General features: G+C 50.8%; 1 pseudogene; it reads left to right on the top strand.

Moving 5' to 3' along the window:
- The first annotated feature begins 846 nt into the window (after positions 1–846).
- LOC130250758 (interferon-induced very large GTPase 1-like) lies at positions 847–18595 on the top strand (annotated as a pseudogene).
- The last annotated feature ends 456 nt before the right edge of the window (positions 18596–19051 follow it).

Below are 19051 nucleotides of genomic sequence, written 5' to 3'. Positions count from 1 at the left end.
GTTCAGCCAGGCTGTTCTCTGCACCTTTCCTTGTCTCTGCCAGGACTCCTTGGCCAAAGTCTCCTTCAGCGGGATCGTCTGGCACCTCCTTCCTTGCAGGCCCTGCTGTGGGGAGGAGCACAAACAGCTTAAAGGACTTTTCCAACACAAACCTCAATTTTTGGCTGTGGTGCCTTCCAGTGACACCTAATGCAGCAGCTCTGCCAGGCCGCACCAGTTGGGACTGGGGTGCGGTGATCCTGTATAAAACCCACAACATTGAAATGTAAGGGGCTAAACTAAAGTTCCTTTAGTCTTGGCTGGCACACAAGAGAAATATTGAGCTAATATTCCTAAGAGGTCATAATTACACAGAACTTTGGTGGCTAAAGATAAAAATTCAAGGAATTTGATTGACATTTCCAGTCTCTGACCCCCTGCCTGCCTGGGAGCTGCTGTTGCTGCTCTATCCCTGGCAGTGTTCAAGGGCAGGTTTGATGGGGCTTGGAGCACATTGGGATAGTGGAAAGAGTCCCTGCCCACGGCAGGGTGTGGAATTGGATGGGCGTTAGGGTCTCTTCCCACACGGAATCCACGAGGACTTAGGGAGAGGAGAATGGTACAGGGATAACCTTTGAGCATTTCCTGGTACCTAAAGGAGATCCAAGAGAGACGGAGAGAGACTTCTTAGCAGAGCTGGAGTGCCAGGACACGGGGAATCGCTGCACGCTGAGCCAGGGCAGGGCTAAGATGTGTTTTTTGGGATCTTTTTTTCCCGCTTTTTTGCTCCCCTCACGAGTGCGGCCCTCCCGGCCGCCAGGCGGCGCCGTCGCGGCGGGGCGGGGCGGGGCGGGGCGCGGTGACGTCACGGCCACGCCGGGTGGGCCGATGCGGCGGCGGCGGCGCCGGGAGCAGCGGGAACGGCCCCGAGAACACCGGGAACAGCGGGAATAGCGGCACCGGGAACAGCGGGAACGGCACCATGGAGTACGTGAGCCCCGAGCAGCTCGCCGGCTTCAGCAAGTACAAGGTAGCGGCGCTGACGGGGGCCGCGCTCGGGGCCTGGCGCCGTGAGGGGAGCGCTGAGGGGCGGCCGGGCCTGCGAGGGGCGGCTGGGGGAGGTTGGTGCGTGGAGGAGGGGAGGCTCCAGCAGGGCCTGGGAGCCGGGGTGGGATCTTCGGAGGGGTGTAGGGAGAGCCGGAGTGTGGAGAGGGGATGTGGAGGGAGTCCCGGGGTTTGGGGTGTAGGGAGGGACCGCGGTGAAACCCGAGATTTAAAGGGAGCGACGGCAAGCTGTAGGGCGGGCCGGGTTCTGTGAGGGTCTGCAGTGAGTTCTGGGGTTTTGGGGGCTGCAGTGAGATTGGAAACCCGGGTTTGGAGGGGGTGGGAGGTGCAGTGAGCCCCAGGGTTTGGTGGGTTTGCAGTGACACCCAGGGGGTTTGGGGACGGGGCTTGGTGCTGCAGTGAGAGCTGGGATGGTGGCAGGGGGCTGCAGGGGAACCTGGAGTTTGGGGAGGGGTGGGTTGTTGGTTTAACACAGCCTTGTTAAAATTACTCGCCATAATCAAGCTGGTAAATCAATATGGCAATTTATTAATCCGTTGATAAGAAACGGGTGGCAGCGCTGGGGACAAGGGAAGTCTTCGCTCTACCAACCCTTTTATACGCAGTATCTTGTTGGGCAGTGTCGTGCCTACTGTGCTGGGGTACACGTCCAAGGAAGCCCGAACATGTTGGCTAGCTCCCAAGCAGCAGCAGCTCCCAAGCCCCTACTAGGTCTGGGCAAGGCTCAAACATGTTGTCAGGTTACACTCCTAGCAAGCAGGTAACAGCAGTAACAACGGTCTTCCTGTCCACACAAGCCCGCGTTTTCCTCATACATAAAAAGTGGTTACAATTCATAATTACAGTGGCAAAAAATGCATGACAGCAAAAAGCCAGCAATTCACAGCAAAGTGATTTTAACAAATATAACGAAACAATTATATTTTTCTTTGTCTCATATCCATGCCTTACTTTAAGTTCATTATTCTTGTTTATAATGGTCCCATAGTGTGTTTCCATAATGACACAAATCACTATGTAACATCTCACAGCCTGGCTTTTAGTGGGGGCAGGAAAAACCACTGAGGCATCTTTTGAGAAAGAAGCTGCTCGAAGCTTCTGCTATGTCCAGCAGAGCTAATCCCTGAAGGCTCTGACTATAGACATATTGCTAGCCCAGTTAGAAAAGTTGGTAATGCCTCTGTGATTACATATTTAAAAAGGGGAAAAAAACGTGCATACCATGTTTCCTCTCCCGAGGGGCAGCAAGGCAGCCACGGGGGCTCATCCTGGCACAGCTGCCAGGGCCCATCTGGTTGTGGCTGCCAGGGGACCATTTCAGAGCAGCCTCCGGGGGCCATCCCAGTGCCACAAGTGGCCACACAGCTGGGGTCTTGCAGCTGGGGCTGTCTCAGCACTGTCTGCAGTGAACTGTGCCTTCTTGACTGCTTTTGTCCAGCTGTGCTGGGGGCAGAAGGGCAGGGGCGGAGGCAGCAGCTTCTCGTTTTCGGTGCCCTGCATGAAGAGAGGCACTGAATGGAGCCAGCACCGTGGTGGCCAGCACTGCCCACGTGGCACTACAGGGGACCGTGTGGCCGACAGCAAAGGGCATGACAAGCAATGCCCCGATATGGAATCCAGACAAGATCAACCTTTCAGTGCTGCAAAGCCCTAGAAGAACTTTTCAATTAATATAACTTGAGAACTAACAAACTACTGTTGGGGGTTAGGTTTCTTTTCTTTTGTTCCTTCTTACCTATAGAATTTTTACCCAGGAGTTGCTGGGAAACAATGATTGCTTGTACTTGCTTACAGGTACTTGAGAAGACAAAGGCTGTCACAGGATCGCTGGTTCTCTTTGTTATTAATTCCATAGTTGTTGTTTTTGTTTGCCTTGTTACACATACTAGTAAAGAACTGTTATTCCTATCCTCATATCTTTGCCTGAGAACCCCTTAATTTCAAAATTCAACTGACTGGGAGGGAGAGGGTTTACATTCTCCAATCCAAGGGAGGCTTCAGCCTTGCCTAGCAGACACCTGTCTTTTCAAACCAAGACACCTATGGACAACAATCTTCTTTGGAGTCACAGAAAAGGACAAGGTGAAGAAGACACGTGAAGACAACCACACAGCAACACTAAGGTCAGTGAAAAGGAAAAAGGGGGAAGTTGGTGCTCCAAACATCAGAGCTAATATTCTTCTGCTAGCCGTGTTGAGGACTATAACACAACAAACTGTTTTTCCCTGTAATTCATGAAGTGCATGCAGGGATGCTGAGATCCACTTGCAGCCTGTGAGAAGAGGTGCTCACGCTGGAGCGAGTGCATGCTGGAAAAGTGTAATCTAGTGGGAAGCTCAGAGAGAGAAGACCCTTACTTCCACAGATAGCAAAAGACACTTGCTTCCAAACTGCAACAGCTCATCCTTGAAAGACTAAACCCCATAAGCTAATGAGCTGTGAAAAAACAGTTGTGGGAAGTCTGCCTGTGAGAGGAACTCATGTTGCAGCAGTTTCGGTGGGACTATTACTTGTGGAAATTAAAAACATGCTGGAAAAGTTCACAGAGAACTGTCTCTCCTGGGAAGGACCCCAGAGAACAGCAGAAAAAAGAAACTCCTTTCCCTAAGCAAACTGAAGAAAGATTTTTAGGAAAAACTGATAAAGATTGCCATGATTTGTCTCTCTGTGCTGCCAGTGAGTAGGAAGGAGGGACTGGAGGGAGGAAAAAAATATTCAAAGGTTTATTTTAGTTCTCACCATCCTCCGTTAATTCTCTTAATAATTTTTTTTCTACAATTAAAGTTTAAGCCAGTTTTGTCTTCAGTGTTTTCTCCTAATCCTTATCTCATCTCATGAGCTCTGCAGTTTTTTCTTTCCCCCTCTTCTGCTCAACTATAGCAGAGGAGAATGAGTGAATAGTTTTGTGGGTGCCTGGCTTTGGCTGGTGTCAAACCATGACAAGGGGTTGCAAAGAAACCTGATTTTGGGGTGAGGCTCCAGGAAGACATTGGGGTTTCAGGGTAGGGGGTGCTCTGCTGTAAGAACCAGGTTTGGGATGGTTGCAAGGAAACACAGGTTTTGAGGGGGATGGCTGCAGTAAGACCCGCGGTCTGTGGGTTGGGGGGCTGCAGAGAGAGCCGGGGTTTTGTGGCAGAGGGATTGCAGTGAGTGAGAGCCGGGATTTGGGGGGCTGTGGGTGCAGCGAGGACCAGTGTGGTAAAAGGGGCACTGTGTGTGTGACATGGACTCCCATGCTGGGATGATCAGGGTGTGACTGGCAGCTTCCCCTCCAGGGAGGCAGTGGTGACCTGTCCCCACACCCAGGGAGATCTGGGGCTGTCCTCCCCATGAAGGGACTGCAGAGGGGGCTGTGGGTTACCTGGGAGCAGGGCTGGCCCAGGAATTCTCCCTGTGGAGCTCAGGAATGCTGTCCTCCTGCCCTGTGGCTGCTCCATGCAGTCACACCCATGGGACCCATGTCCTTCCCATCTCCTTGTGCCAAACGTTGTCTTCTTCTTGGCTATTTTAGCTTTGGGAAAGTGGCTGATCCAGCACAAATCTCAATACTGGGTCACATATTCCAGCCTTGATTTAAGCATTGAGGCTTGGTGTGCTCTGCCCTTTGCAGCTTCCAAAGCTGGGTTACTGTGTTAGAATCACAGATGGGGTCAGGAGATACCTAAAAGCCCATCCAGTGCCACCCCCTGCCATGGGCAGGGACGCCTTCCATTGTCCCAGGGTGCTCCAAGCCCTGTCCAGTCTGGACTGGAACTCTTCTAGGGATGGAGCAGCAACAGCGTCTCTGGGCACCCTGTGCCAGAGCCTGGCTGTGCCTCAGCCTTTAAACTGTGCCTGGCAGAAGATCTGCGGTGTCCTGGATTAGGGTAAAACTTGGGAGGAAACCTGCAAATGGGGTCCCTCTAGAAGGCAGACACTAGTAGGCCCTCCCCAATTGGTTTGGGAAAATATTTCCATGGAGAAAACGGGAAAAAATGTTCATTCAACAAGCAAAGCACTCACAAGCACAAAAAATGAATCATATTTAAAAATAAAACTCTCTGTTCTGAAGATATGGCACATTCAGGAAGTCCTTGTCATGGGGGTGTAGCTCAGCGCGCTCACTCTTATCAGTCCCTCCTGCACGGGAAAACGCTGCATCCTGGCCCTTGTCCAGAGTCCCTCTCCTGCTTTTACTACACGTATGCATATCCAACTATCACACTTCCCAATATTATTACCAGCATTCGGCACAGTACTCAGACGTCTGCAACAGACAGGTCTTGAATGTGAGCCACCTGAATCAGAGCTGGAGTGGAATTTGGACGATAATTCGATCATCGGACTACAAGAGTTGTTCCCCTTACACTTTCTGCTGCCGTACATTGCCTGATTTCCCGGAATTACCCCGCTGCCTCTGGAACGAGTGAAACCACACCCACCGGAGAGCCAGGGCTTACATAAAGAGAGGCTGTGCTGGACTCCTCTCATCGCAGGAGCTGCGGGACACGCACGGACAAGGTCGGGCCCTGGGGATGAGCTGTGGGCTGGGAGCCGGGAGCAGCAGCGAGCGGGATCTTGTTGCTCTCCTGCCTCCTGTTGCGTGTGTTTGCCACGGCTGCGGAGATGGGCGGGCAGGAGAAGAGGGCTCTGAGGGCAGCGGGCGGGCGGTGTCTGCTCCGAGCGGGGGCTGCAGGAAGCCGCCTTTGCTGGAGCCGCTTTGGGGCAGCTCGGGGGAGCCGTGTGCGCTGCGGGGGCTGAGCTGGGAGGGGGCCGGGCTCAGAGCTGGGGCCGGATGGCTGCGCTCCCCGCATGGCAGGAGCCGTGGCACTGATGCCGGGGGGCTCCTGGCCCCCGAGCCGCTCCTTCGGGAGCAGGGCAGCTCCGTGGGGATGAGGGGCACGCACGGCACATCCTGCTCTGTCCCCAGCCCAGAGTCCCTTCTTCCTTTTCCTCCCCACGCACGGAGGGTGGGATTCTCCCCTCTCACAGTCTGAGCGTCACCACCCAGAGCGCTCTGGTCCCTGGGACAGCCCCACAAAGGTGTCAGTGTCCCCAGAGCCCCTTTCCCTGGGGCAGGGCTGGGGAAAACACTCTCGGGGGGGCTGTTCCCATGAAAGGGGGTGCGGGCATTCCCATGGCAGGTCCTGCTGTCAGCCTTGTTGCTTCCCTCGTTTGCTTCCAAGGTGGAATTGGATCCGGAGTTATGCCCTGAATGTGCTTAGTGCCTCTCTGCGGGAACTGACACAGTCGCTGGGGCTTTTTCCCTGTTCCTGCAGCAATGGGAAGCTGTGCAGGGACTGCCAAGGGTGCCTGGGGGCAGGATCAGGGTGTGGCAGGGTTGGATTTAATGTTGTCCAGGGCAGCCTCTGGCGCCTGAGACTGAACCAGCGCTGGCAATTCTCCAGTGGGAGAGAATTCAGGAGTGGACAGAGCTGGGACAAATGGCTCAAGTGGACAAGCTCCAGCAGTGACCCTGAGCCAGCAGTTCCCTTCCTGAGCAGCTGTCCCACACTGGGGCTCTGCTGTCCAGGGAGCAGCTGGACATGTGCCCACCGAGGGCACTTGGTGCCCAAAGTCCCTGCTGTGCTCTGCCAGCACGCCCAGCTTTCCTCTGCTGCTGAACTGCCCTTCTCTCGAGCCAGTGGCTGTTCCTGTCCTGCTGTCCCCAGTGGAGGAGAAGGGTTGGCGTCCAGTGCTCCCTGCAGTGAATCTGCCGTGCTCATGGGTTGCCTTCTCCTGACTGTCTGCTTTTCTCCTTTAGGATTTTGGGCCTTTCCTTCGTGTTGCTCTTTCTCCTGAGTTCTCCAGTGGTTCCCATCTTCTTCTCCACACCCTGCCGTGTGCCCCAGGCCTGCCACTGCTGCTGTGCTGTGTCCCCTGAGCTGGCGCCCTCGGCTGCTGGTGTCTGCTGGAAGCCAAGGCTGGGAGAACAGGACCATCTGTGAGGTGGATGAGGGGAATCAGAGCACACAGCCTCTGCTCAGATTGCCCAAATCAGCAGGGATTCCTAAGGGAAAGCTTAACCTGAAGGCTCTGGAAGGGCCTGGGAGGCCTAGGATTTCTAGGTGAGTCCAAGACCCTGAGATCGATAACTGTGCTGGTAAGAGTGTTCTGGCCTTGGTGGGAAGGAGACTGAATGCTCAGAAGGATTTTTTCCAGGGATAAATCTGTCCAGTATTTAAGTGAACTGAGACTGGGATAATTCATGGTGGTATGTGACATTGTGAAAATCTCACACTAGGTGCCCAGTTGAAGGTTTGCAGCCACTTTTCCTTCTGTCACCAGACATTTTAAGCTCATTAGCTCCACAGTGGCTGTGGCTGAGATGGCCACCAATGGTTACTTTGCTGATGAGACCCTCTGTGGTAACGATCAGCAGATCACAGAGGGCACCTCTCTGAGTCAGTTCCCAAAGTCTCCAGTCTCCCCTGAAGGGCCACCAGGCTTCCCCAGGCACAACTGTGGGGAGGGACAAGGTGGGTTTCACCCCCAAGTGTGCCAGGAAGCAGCTCCTGGGAAGAGGTGTGAGTAGGGTGAGGGAGGGGCTGTGCTGGCAGCTGGAGCAGGAGCAAAGGTCAGAGCCCCTGTGGTCATGCTGGGTGTGGGGGGAGTGTGCCTGTGGAGTGTGGGGTGCCATGGGGGGAGTGGAGTGTGTGAGCACTGCCTCTGGGTGCTGGGAGCAGCAGGCTGGGCCAGACAGAGAGCAGGGCAGCCGTGGGGCTGGGCAGAGGGTGCAGGATGCAGGCAGGGCTGCTGGGTGGGCAGAGGGGCTGTGCCAGTGCTCCAGGGAGACAGGAATGTCCCTGGGTGTCTGCAGCTGTGGATTGAGGAGTTCAGCTGGGAGAATGTGGGTGATGGTGAAGGCAGCATCTTTTCCAGGCTTAGTGTGTCTGTGTGTGTGTATGGGTCTGTGTGTTCCTGTCTCTGGGTCTGTGTGTCCATGTTGTCTCTGGGATACACATTCAGCTTGATGGTTGATCCTGCACACAGGAAAGCAGCAGGCACATCCAGGCTGCTGGAAAGGACACCCTGGCTCTTGTGCCATCCCAGGCCAGGCTCCGGAGGCCGGGTGGGAGCAACCCCAGGATTGCAGCTGCTGCAGAGCCTCTGCCAGGAGGCTGGGGCCTCTGACAACACCTTAGGGAAAGTCTCTTTGCTTCCTCCACAGCCATGGCCTCACAGAAGGACACACAAGAGGAAGATGCAAAGGCCCAGCTCCTGGCAGAGGCATTTCAGAAGGAAGGACTGGATGCTGGATACTGGCTGCCCAAAATGTCACAGATCCTGGGAATCAAGTGCAGAGAAGCCCTGCAACATCTGGAATATGAAGACTACCTCAAGCTGGAGTGTGAGGTACGGCACCCCTGGGAGAAAAAGGCACTCCAGAAACTCCTGAAAATAACAGATGACAAAACAGCCTCTAAAGAGGTGCAGAAGGAGCACTTGGAGAAGACAAAGCAAAGACAAGAAGTGGCCAAACAAGCCCTGAAAGATCTGACAGAAATGATCAACAGCAGCAGCCACGGCCAGGATGCGCTGAGGAAGAAAGCAGAGACTCTGTGGCAAGCCATGGAGATTCCCAAAGAGTTCTGGCCATCTCCAAAGAAACCCTTGGCAGAAATGCTGGAGAGCATCCATAAGCAGCTGGAGCAGCAGCAGGAGCTGTCAGCAGGCAGGAGGGAGAACATCCCTGACACTGAGGTGCTGAGGCGGGCGTCGGGGGGACTGGCCCTGCAGGGCATCTACACAACCAGCAGAGCTGGAGATGTGCTGGCAACAAGAGAGCAGCTCCTCAGGGTTCCTGAGGGATTCCAGCTCGCCGGTCCACAGCAAGGATCGCTGCTTGAGAGGAGGGAGTTTTATTCCTCTGCAGCAGAATCCACTTTCACCAAGTGCATGGAGCAGCTGGGGTTCAGCATCAGCTTTTCTGCTAAATCTGCATTCTGGGGGATTAATCTGGGAGTGGGTGTAGATCACAGCAGCTCCTCACAGTCCCAGGACACCCACCAGTCCCACTCTGAGCAGAGCTACTTCTGCACCACCAAGTTCCAGTACATCCCCCTGGCCTCCTGCTACTTCCAAAGGCATCAGCTTCGCCTCTCGGATGCGGCTCTGCGGGAGCTGCAAGACATGGAGCAGATTTTGGGCTTCACTGGAAAAGAGGACCACCCCACCTTTATGAAGATGTGTGAGAGCTTCTTCAATAGGTTTGGGTCCCACATAAACCAGGGTCCCCTCCACTTTGGGGGGATATTCTGGTGGAAGGCGTCCACAGAAGGATTCCGAGCCCAGCATTGGGAAGAGGTGAAGCAACAAATATCACGAGCACTGAACAGCTTTGTCGCCGCCAGCTGGGCTGGCACTGGGGCCAGTGCAGAAGAGACACTGGATGTTTCTAAAGCCATCTCACAAGCTTCTATCCTGGGAAGAGCTGCAGAGCGTTGCCATACAGCCATTCAGCTCTGTGTGTTCAAGACAGGGGGCGCAGCAGACACATCTTCTCTTCCTCAGTGGAAAACGGGACTTGTGTCTGATAACACAACGTGGTGCGTTATCGACCGCGGCTTTGAGCTGATCCCAGTGTGGGATGTCATCCTGTGCAATCACTGTGGGGATTTTGCGTCTGTTGGTCAGATGAGCAGAGCCCTCAGGGATGCGTACAAAGCGCTGACGAATGAGAGTGTTTGCACCATTTTTGGAGAGGATCTGGGCAGTGCAGTGCAAGAGGCCAGAGATTTCATGGAGACTGTGAAGGCCTGGGAGGCTACACTGGATGAAATGAAGCTGCTCATGCTTATGGAGTTCAAACATGATCTGAATGCAAGAATCAGGAACCACAGTGTGTGGATCAATGTGTGCTTGTCACACAAAGCCCTACAGGACTTCCTGGTGAACACTGTGCAGAGCTGCCAGGAGTCACCTCCAGAAAATATCACCTTTATAAAGGCAATGTTGAGAAGCCTCCTGGATCCTCATATCTACTCTGTCAAGAACTTCCCTGAGGCTTCCTTCATTATGCAATGGATCTTCCAGACTGAGCACCCATTTCCCAGATCACCCAAAATCTCTGAGCTTGAACAACTCATCAAAACACTGCGGCAAATGAAGGAGCACATCTATGCTGTCACCTACCCACCAGGAAGGTCTGCTTCTGCTGTTCATGAAGCAAAGATAAAAGCTACGCTGACCACCAGCCTTGCCATTTATTCCCTACTCCAGTCTCTCCAGGAACGGGCTGAGAAGGACATGGAACTGTTGGTGCTCTTGATTGTGACCAGCACAGGGTACCAAGTGGAAAGCTGCACTTTTCAGCATCTCCTTGGACACCCAGAAATTCAGTACATGGCCAAGGAAATGCAAGAAGCACATGAGAAGTACTTGAAACTGAAGGAGCAAGATGCCGACAGAGCTGAGGCCTCCCTACTGCTGAGGGGTCTGACTTTGACACATGGAAGTCAAAAGCTGTCCCCAGAGCAGAAGAGGGAGCGTTTAGTTTTCATGGAAGATCACATGAAAGGCTTGTGGTCCCCACGGATAAAGAATCTCCTCCAAAAGCACAGTGTAGACACAGACTGGGAGAGGCTGGAACAGGACTTGAATTCCTTGATCAGTGGGAGCTTGGATGACAAATGGGACGAAAAGAAGGTGCAGAACATATTCAGAGACCTGAAAGACACTTTTCCAACACCTGAGGCTCTCAGTGAGTCCCAATCCAAGCCAGACAGCAGCCAATCCAAAGCAAATGAAGCCATTGTGGAGCTACAGTTCCTCCAGTTGCTCAAGCGCCTTGGAATCATAGGTCACTATCCAAGAAAAATGGGGATGGGAGACTTCCACACCATCTGCAAGACATCTCTGCAGGACAGCCAACCCAGCAAGGATGAGGAATTGCCATTACACTTCTTACAAAAGCTGTTAACTGTGGATTACCAGGTGAGGTACTTGACTTGCTGGAAAGAGAACAACCCAGGCCTTGCACCCCTGCCAAAAACTGGAGAGCAAAAAGACCAACAATCAGAGTCCTTTGAACAGTTTTTTTATGATTTGAAGGAAGCAGCCCCTGAACGAGCAAGCAGGGAGGGCCATGTGCACCCCATGGACCTGCAGATGGCCATTTTCCATTGTGCTGATGACTTCCTGAGACAGACCCTTGCAACCAAGCTGGCCTTCTGCCAACTGGCACTGCCTCTGCTGCTGCCCAACCCCTGCACTTCACACATCGAGTTCCCACTCTACGCCCTCAGCCAAATCCAAAGGAGCTGGAAAGAGACACAGAAGTCAGGAAATCAGGCCCAAACAAAGAGTTACAACAACAAACTCATCTTCCAGGCACAGACTCCAATCGTGTCCTTCATCCGCATTGGCAGCTCGGCCTCCTCTTCCAAGTCTCAGCTCCTGAACGCTCTGCTGAGCAAACGCAAACACGACACTTTCTTCCACCGCCACTGCAGAGGCAGCACCAGAGAGCGTTTGCTGATGGAAGGGGTGGTGGAGAAAGTGTCGTGTTTGCTGATGGAAGGGGTGGTGGAGATCGCCTGGTACTGCCCCCGTGGAAGCCCTGATGACACCTTTGAGAGCTGCGTGGCTTTCTGTAACCTGCATGGAGATGCCAGGGATCACGGAGCACAGCTGCAGTTCCTGCAGGACATATCTGCTGTCAATGTGGCTCTTGTGTCTGATTCAGAACAGATGGACGACAGAGGGAAAAGGCTTCTGCAGGGCCTGTGGCAGTCACAAAGTCCTTTGGTTTGTCTTCTCACAGAAAAAGAAAACATTGCAACTGGTCAAGCCAGCAAAAACGTAAAAATAGGGCTGAAGAACAGAAACGAAGCAGAACTGATGGACCAGCTGACCAAAATTATCAGGGATCTCCTGGAATGGTCTAATTCAGGTTTCAGCCTGGATGCCTGCACGGACAAAGCTCGCCAGCACGGATTCATGGTGGATGCAGATCAACCTGCGTGTGTGACAGCCAAAGGAAAGGCAAAGGAGCTGGTGGACCTTCTGAAGAAAGAGAAGCTGTCTGAGATCAAATCCCAGCTGCTGCCGCTTCAAGGAAAACTGTGGTACCAGTGGTGCAAAAAGGACAAAGAACTCACTCGCCTGGAGGAGAAGGGGAACAAGAGCATTGAGCATCATCGCAGCCAAATTGAAAACGAGAAGAAAGCAATAAGAAGAAAGCAACTTGAGCAAGCTTTCCCTCTCAACCTGCTAATGAAATCATTCCTTGGCTTTCTCCATGCCCAGCCAACAGATACCAAGAAATACTTCCTGCAGTGGATGAAGGTCTTTATGGATGAGCTGTCCTGTGGTCGCCTTGAAGAACTGAGGAGAGACTATCACAGGTTATGGACTGAAATCCAGTCAGGAAGGAAAAGCAAGAAAAATCCCGGGTTGAATGCTGAGCTGCTGATTCAATTGGAAGCGCTCTCTGATGAAATCAATGATTCATCCATTGGCCTGGAGCACCTTCTGAGGGAAGTAGGGCAGATTTATGAAGCTCTGGAATTCATGAAGTCCAAGGAAGACACTTTTTCCAAACTGCCGAAAATTGCAGCAGAGCTGATGGTTTTGGGCTATCCTGTGGAGCTGATGGATGGGGACACTTCTTACCTGCCCCTGCGCTGGGTGGGAGCAATCTTTGACAGCTTAATTGAGAGGCTGGGGGACAAACGAGTGTTTGTGCTCTCCGTGCTCGGCATCCAGAGCACAGGCAAGTCCACCCTGCTGAATGCCATGTTTGGTCTGCAGTCAACGTCAGCGCAGGGAGATGCACCCGTGGAGCCTTCATGCAGCTCATCCCAGTGGGCGAGGAGCTGCAGCAGGACTTGGGCTTTGATTTTGTGCTGGTGGTTGACACAGAGGGACTTCGTGCCATTGAGATGGCCAACAAACAGTCCCTCAACTATGACAAGGAGCTGGCCACCTTTGTCATTGGTGTTGGCAACTTGACTGTGATCAATATCTTTGGAGAAAATCCATCAGAAATGCAAGATGTTCTCCAAATCGCTGTGCAGGCTTTCCTGAGGATGAAGAAAGTCAATCTTTCCCCAAGCTGCCTCTTTGTGCACCAAAATGTTGGAGAAGCAACTGCCAAGGAGCAGAACATGGAAGGACAAAGGCGTTTGCAGGAAAAGCTGGATGAAATGACCGTGTTAGCTGCCCAGCAGGAATTCTGTGACATTTCCTCCTTCAGTGATGTCATTGGCTTTGATGTGAAGACCCACATTCACTACTTTGCTCACCTATGGGAAGGAAACCCCCCAATGGCACCACCCAACCCCACCTACAGCCAGAACGCTCAGCAGCTCAAGAGCAAAATCCTCCAGGCTGCCAAGCAGCAGTCACAGCGCAGCATTTTGAGGCTCTCAAGCCTGAAAGATCGTATTGGTGACCTCTGGAATGCTTTGCTGAATGAAAACTTTGTTTTCAGCTTCAGGAATTCCCTGGAGATTGCTGCGTACAGGAAACTGGAAAGTGCCTTTAGTGAGTGGACCTGGAGACTGAGGAGTCACTTGTTGGATGTACAGATGAGACTGAACAACAAAATTCAGAATGGGGACTTGCAGAATGTCACCAGAGGTCTCCTTGAAAGGCTGGTGCAAGAGAAAAGTGATGCCATTGAGAAAGAAGTGGAAAAGTATTTCAGGGAAGATGAAGATCGTGAGACCCTGGTCCAGTGGAAATCAAGCACAGAGCTGAAGCTGAAAGAACTAAAAGATACTCTTCTTCTTGAAACAAAAAAGAAATGTGAGAATCTGATTGAGCTACAGAAGGAGAAGAGGAAACTGGATGCAATGAAGTTGGGATGTGAAGATGAGCTTCTGAGAAGGAGTAGGGAGCTGGCTGTGACTCTGAAAGGGAAGCGTCTCAGTGAGAGACAACTGAAGAACTACTTTACTCTTGTATGCAACAACTGGATTGCTGAAGTCTCCCATGCTGCTCGTCCACCAGAACATGTGGATATCAATAGAGAAATTGAAGATGTCCTTCTAGAGCACTTTAAGGAGCCAGGTTTCCAGGAACGCATCAGGTCATTTCCCAAAGACAGAGGATTTTCTTTTGACATGGAGAAACACATCATGAAGAAAAAGTATTTAGGCTTTTTCTCAGATCCCAGGAGCATTTCCAATGCTGATGTGATTAAATTTCAGCAGATCACAGATGACATAATAGCATGTGTGAAGGCAAAGATTGATAAGAAAGAAGAGGAGAAACGGGATTACAGTCAAAATTTTTTTCATGAAATACTCAATGACATACAGAGAGGTGTGGACTCTGTCCCCAGCAATGCAAAATGGACTTTTAACACAGAGTACAGAATAGATTTGTCTCTGTATCTGTGCAAAATGGCAGCAGAAAGGTTTAAAGCCATTACCAATGCATTCCAAAAGGCAAATGACCCAGTTCTGTACCTGAGCAGCAAGAGAGAAGATTTCTTCCAATGTTTCCAGATTTCCTACCAAGGAGCCACTTCAATCACAACTTTTGCTGATTTCCTTTGTGCCAAGATTGAACCAGCTCTTAGCAAGGCAGTCTTTGAGAGGACGGCTAAAGACATTGCTGAGGACATGCAGGGCAAATTCCCAGACTTCAGGGGCAATAGAGCCAATCTGGAAGTTTGCATCCTGAGATACCTAGCAGAGCAAGAAAATTTTGAGTACTTCAAGCAGTACCTTACGTCTCCAAAACAGTTTTTTCAGCGTTACATTGGGATACAAGTTCAGGGTTACTGTTTAGATGGGAGTAGGAGGTTGGAGAAATATTTAGATTCCTCCCTTAATCTTCTGTATCGAAAAATCCTGTCGGCTGTTTTTCTATCAATCCAAATTATCAAAGACAGAAAAGACAGAAAAAACAAAATCTCTCTCTGGCTGGATGAATTTTGCAGGGAACTGACAGAAGTTATCAACTTGCCCAGAAGTGACCTGAAGGGTATCGAGCACCAGGAGGTCACAGACATGGAGTTCCTGAGCAGTGTCATGGCAAAAGCTCTGGCTGCCATGAAAGAGAGTATCGAGGCGGAATTTGCTGATGCTGATTTGAGCTCATTTTCAAGGCAGCCTCACACCATCCTGGCAGAGCATTTTTCAGGGTGCTGGGAGCAGTGTCCCTTTTGTGGGGCTGTCTGCACAAACACCATAGAGAACCATGATGGAGACCATCAGCTGGTCTTCCATCGCCCACAGGCTTTAATGGGAGACACTTGGTGGATACGTTTTCCTTTCTTCGAGTATGATACACGTCAACTGAACATTGTTACTTGTTCCAGCCATGTTGCAAGTGACATTGAATTCAGAGTTGGTCGTCACCAATGGATCCCTTACAAGAGATACCGTGATGCTGGACCTCCTTATTCTACATGGAACATTTGTCCTGATTCATCCATGCAGGCGTACTGGAAGTGGTTTGTGTCTCATTTCAGGACAGAGCTGGAAGATTTGTACAATGGGAAATTTCAGGAAAGTGGAGAAATCCCTGAGGCGTGGCGGAGAATTACCAAGCAGGAAGCTCTGTCTGAGCTGGACAGGCTTCAGACCACATCCATGGGAAGGAAGAACCATGGTGGCTTTGCAGGTTAGGAGAACTTTGTACCAGGCTCTCCACAAAATGCAGTTACAATGACAACGCTCTCAAGCCCAATGAAGACCATGGTATCCAATTGTTCCCCAGTTTGGTGAAACAAGACGCATTACTGTGGGCATCTCTTTGCAATTCCCTCGCTTAATGAGAAAGCTGGAATCCTCCTGCCTTTTTGCCTTATACATTTCCCTCTGCTTTTTCGTAGAGCCAAACCAAACCCCCTCCTTGGGGTGATCAGCCTCATGGCCAATCCTGAGCCCAAGGGCCAGGGCAAGGGCAAAGGCGGCACTCAAAGCACCCCTTGGCTCAGCTGCTGAGAGACAAGAAGGGACAGTGCCCCATCAGCAGTCTTACTGCAGGAAAGCGCTGTTTTGCTCAGAGAAATGGCATTTACTCCCAGTTTTCTCCTCCCCAGCCCACTTTTGTTTTTACTTTTTGGGACCTGAGACAGTGAGGTGTCCTTGAATTTCAGGCCTAGAAGAATTGTTTTGTCTGAATAAAACGGGAGAATTTGAGCTGACAGGCCATGGAGTTTTAGAATTTTACTCTAAACCATTATAGGATCGAAAAAAGGTAAAAACTAAATCCTAAGGCATCAGTGTCCCTTCTCTGGACCCGCCTTAAAGCTACAGGAACCATTTTTGGGCAGAAAGGAGAAAATAAGGGAGTAGAGTATCATCATAAAATCACTCCTACACCCTGTACATTGATCTTTTCCTAGTGGTCGTCATTGAAAACATATTCAACCTGCTCTGCCTCTTCCCCAGTAACTCCTCTCCCTCCTCTGGGACCCATTAGAGCAGCCATGAGTTTTCCATTTTTACCTCCCCAAGCCAGCCTTAGGTTATTACATAATTTCCATGCAGTTTCTAACAATTTTTGTGGAGTCCTCTGCCCCTAGTCTCTATAACTTTCTTATAATGTCAGGAGCCAATTCTCCCATAATTATGGCTGCCCTTTGTAATACATCTTCTTTGTCAGGATCCATGTTAGCAAATTTCCCACTTGTATCCATTAATTTCCAATTGATGGAACTTGGAAGGAGACTTGTTCTTTCCTTGGACTACTTGATACACTTCCAACATAATTATAGCCTTTGGAATTGCATGTTTCATACAAAAAAAAAAGGTTAATCTCCAATATCTGGTCAAAAAATGGCTGTGTCCTAGTTGGTTGTGAAAGGAATGAGAAGGAGGTAGATTTACAAACAAACTGTGGGCCTGCTGCTAATGAAGCCAGATACTGAGAACTGAAAGGAGGAATGGAGGAACCACAAATTCTACAAGAATTGTTACTCCAGGCTGTACTAAGTCCCTGAACTTAAAGAAAAAGAACAGAGACACCAGGAAGAAGAAAAGGAGGATCAGTTACACATTAGAAGGGAGTCTGTATTAGGTAATTTGGGAAGTCTGTACCTGTCAAGTACCTCAGCCAATGGGGAAAGAGAGAGGGAAATGCAGCCCAGAAATTAGGATAGAAAGGAGGCTGCGTCCTCCAACAACTCAAGACACCCCAAGGGAAATGCCCATGACCTTTCCCTTTATTCAGATAAAGTAACAGGACACCTCTGTCTCATTTTTGGACACTAATCTCTGGTGTTTGTGGATTAATTTCCTGACACTTGGAATCCAGTCTTGGATCAGCAGGTGGAAAACATTGATCTGCTTTTCCTGGCCACACATTTTGGGCATGAACTTGTTCTGCCTCTTCCCTTGACTTTGCTACCACTGTCTTCTCATCTACATTCAGCAGTGTATCTAAAACCACCTCAGTATCATTCCAGTCAGGATCCTGGGTCCTTACAGTGGTCTCAAAGGCCTTACTTCTTAGGATTTTCCCTTCAAGTCCCTGCCAAGTCCTTCCAAGACCTCAGCTCACTTACTGAGAAAGGCATCATTATCATGCCCAGTCCATCTGCACCTACTGCTCACCTGACAGGAGCTTGAATTCCTTTTTCTCATTTCTTCTCTCTCCTCCTCTGCATTTTCTCCCTGCTACTGGCCTAAATTCATCTAAATCCATGGCTGCCCTCCTTCCTCTTCATCTGCAGGGCTGGGGAGCTACCAACATTTTTAAATCCTCTTCCTCTCTGTTTTAGGTTTGGGTTTTTTCAGGGAATTTTCTCCCATCTCTTACCTGGAGGAAAGATGCTGTGAGGGGAGGGGGTTATCCAGGAGACAAATTGGGGGCAATTAAGAAAGAAAATAAAATGACCAAACACTCTCACATACCACTGTAGTGGCTGGGCTAGGGGAACAAGGGTTTGGGAGTCATGCCAGGGAAAGGCAGGTTCTTCAGGAGTTGTGGCACAATACTGTGAGATGTATTGGAGTGGACTCCAGGACTCTTGTCTGGGGAGTGGAGAGCTGGTTTATGGCCACATTTTTGGCATAGCAGTTGAGGATAGCAGCTGTGTGTGTTACAGACAGCATTTGGCTCTGCCTTGGCTTGCAAAGAAAGATGTGACAAGAGGTGTGTATTTATCCCCATCTGTTAAAACCAGGTGGGGTCGTGCTCTTTATCTTTTCCACAACCCATCATCCCTCCAGGAGATATCTCCTGTTAATGGGCCATTGAGTCCCACTTCATGACTGATAACATTACTGATAAAATTATCATCCCATTGGGAGATGCTCCACCCAGTGGGAGGAGCCAAACCTTTCCTATCTAGATAGAATCTGATATTTGGAACATCAGAGCAGCCTTTTCCACTGGATTACAGAGGAAAACCAAACCCTTCTACATCATCCCTGGACCTTCAGAGGAAAACTGCACCTACTACAGGAGCACTGCTCCAGCTGAACCACATCTGTCACTGCAGGAGGATGCAGCCACCATTTAATGGGACTGCTGCCAACACCCTGACTGACTGACAGGGTGTCAGGTTGTATCCTGACTCTGGCAGTGTTTTGGGTTTAGGTTTTTTTGTATTGCTGTATTTTTATTTTAATTTTCTTAGTAAAGAACTGTTATTTTTATTCCCATATCTTTGCCTGAGAGCTCCTTAATTTCAAAATGATAATGATTTGGAGGGAGGGGGTTTACACTGTCCATTTCAAGAGAGGCTTCTGCCTCTATTAACCAACACCTGTGGGGGCACCACTCCAGTTTAGCTCGCCACCACTGTTCCAGCCTGCTGCTCTGGGGATACAGTTTAGCCCCTTTGCCCCATCTCAGGAAAGACAGGCACTTATGCCTGCACCACACGTGACCATCACCTATCTTTTCCCCTTGCCCAGGCTCCCACTGTCACTTCTGGAGGTTTCCGAGCCCACGTTGGAGTTCCCCTGAAGCCACAGGGGAACCCTTGGGGACCCATTATGGCCCCTCTGCCTTGCTGGGATCCAGCAGCGCCCCCCGGAGCTGCAGGCGTGGCACTGCAGACTTTTTTGTACCAACATGAGCCAATGGCGCTCCCTGCTGGTTGTGCTTGGAACTGCAT

Source organism: Oenanthe melanoleuca, chromosome 3 (assembly GCF_029582105.1).
Source record: "Oenanthe melanoleuca isolate GR-GAL-2019-014 chromosome 3, OMel1.0, whole genome shotgun sequence".
Taxonomy (NCBI): domain Eukaryota; kingdom Metazoa; phylum Chordata; class Aves; order Passeriformes; family Muscicapidae; genus Oenanthe; species Oenanthe melanoleuca.
Note: the sequence above shows the minus strand (reverse complement) of the source record. Positions and strands in the feature narration are given on the sequence as shown.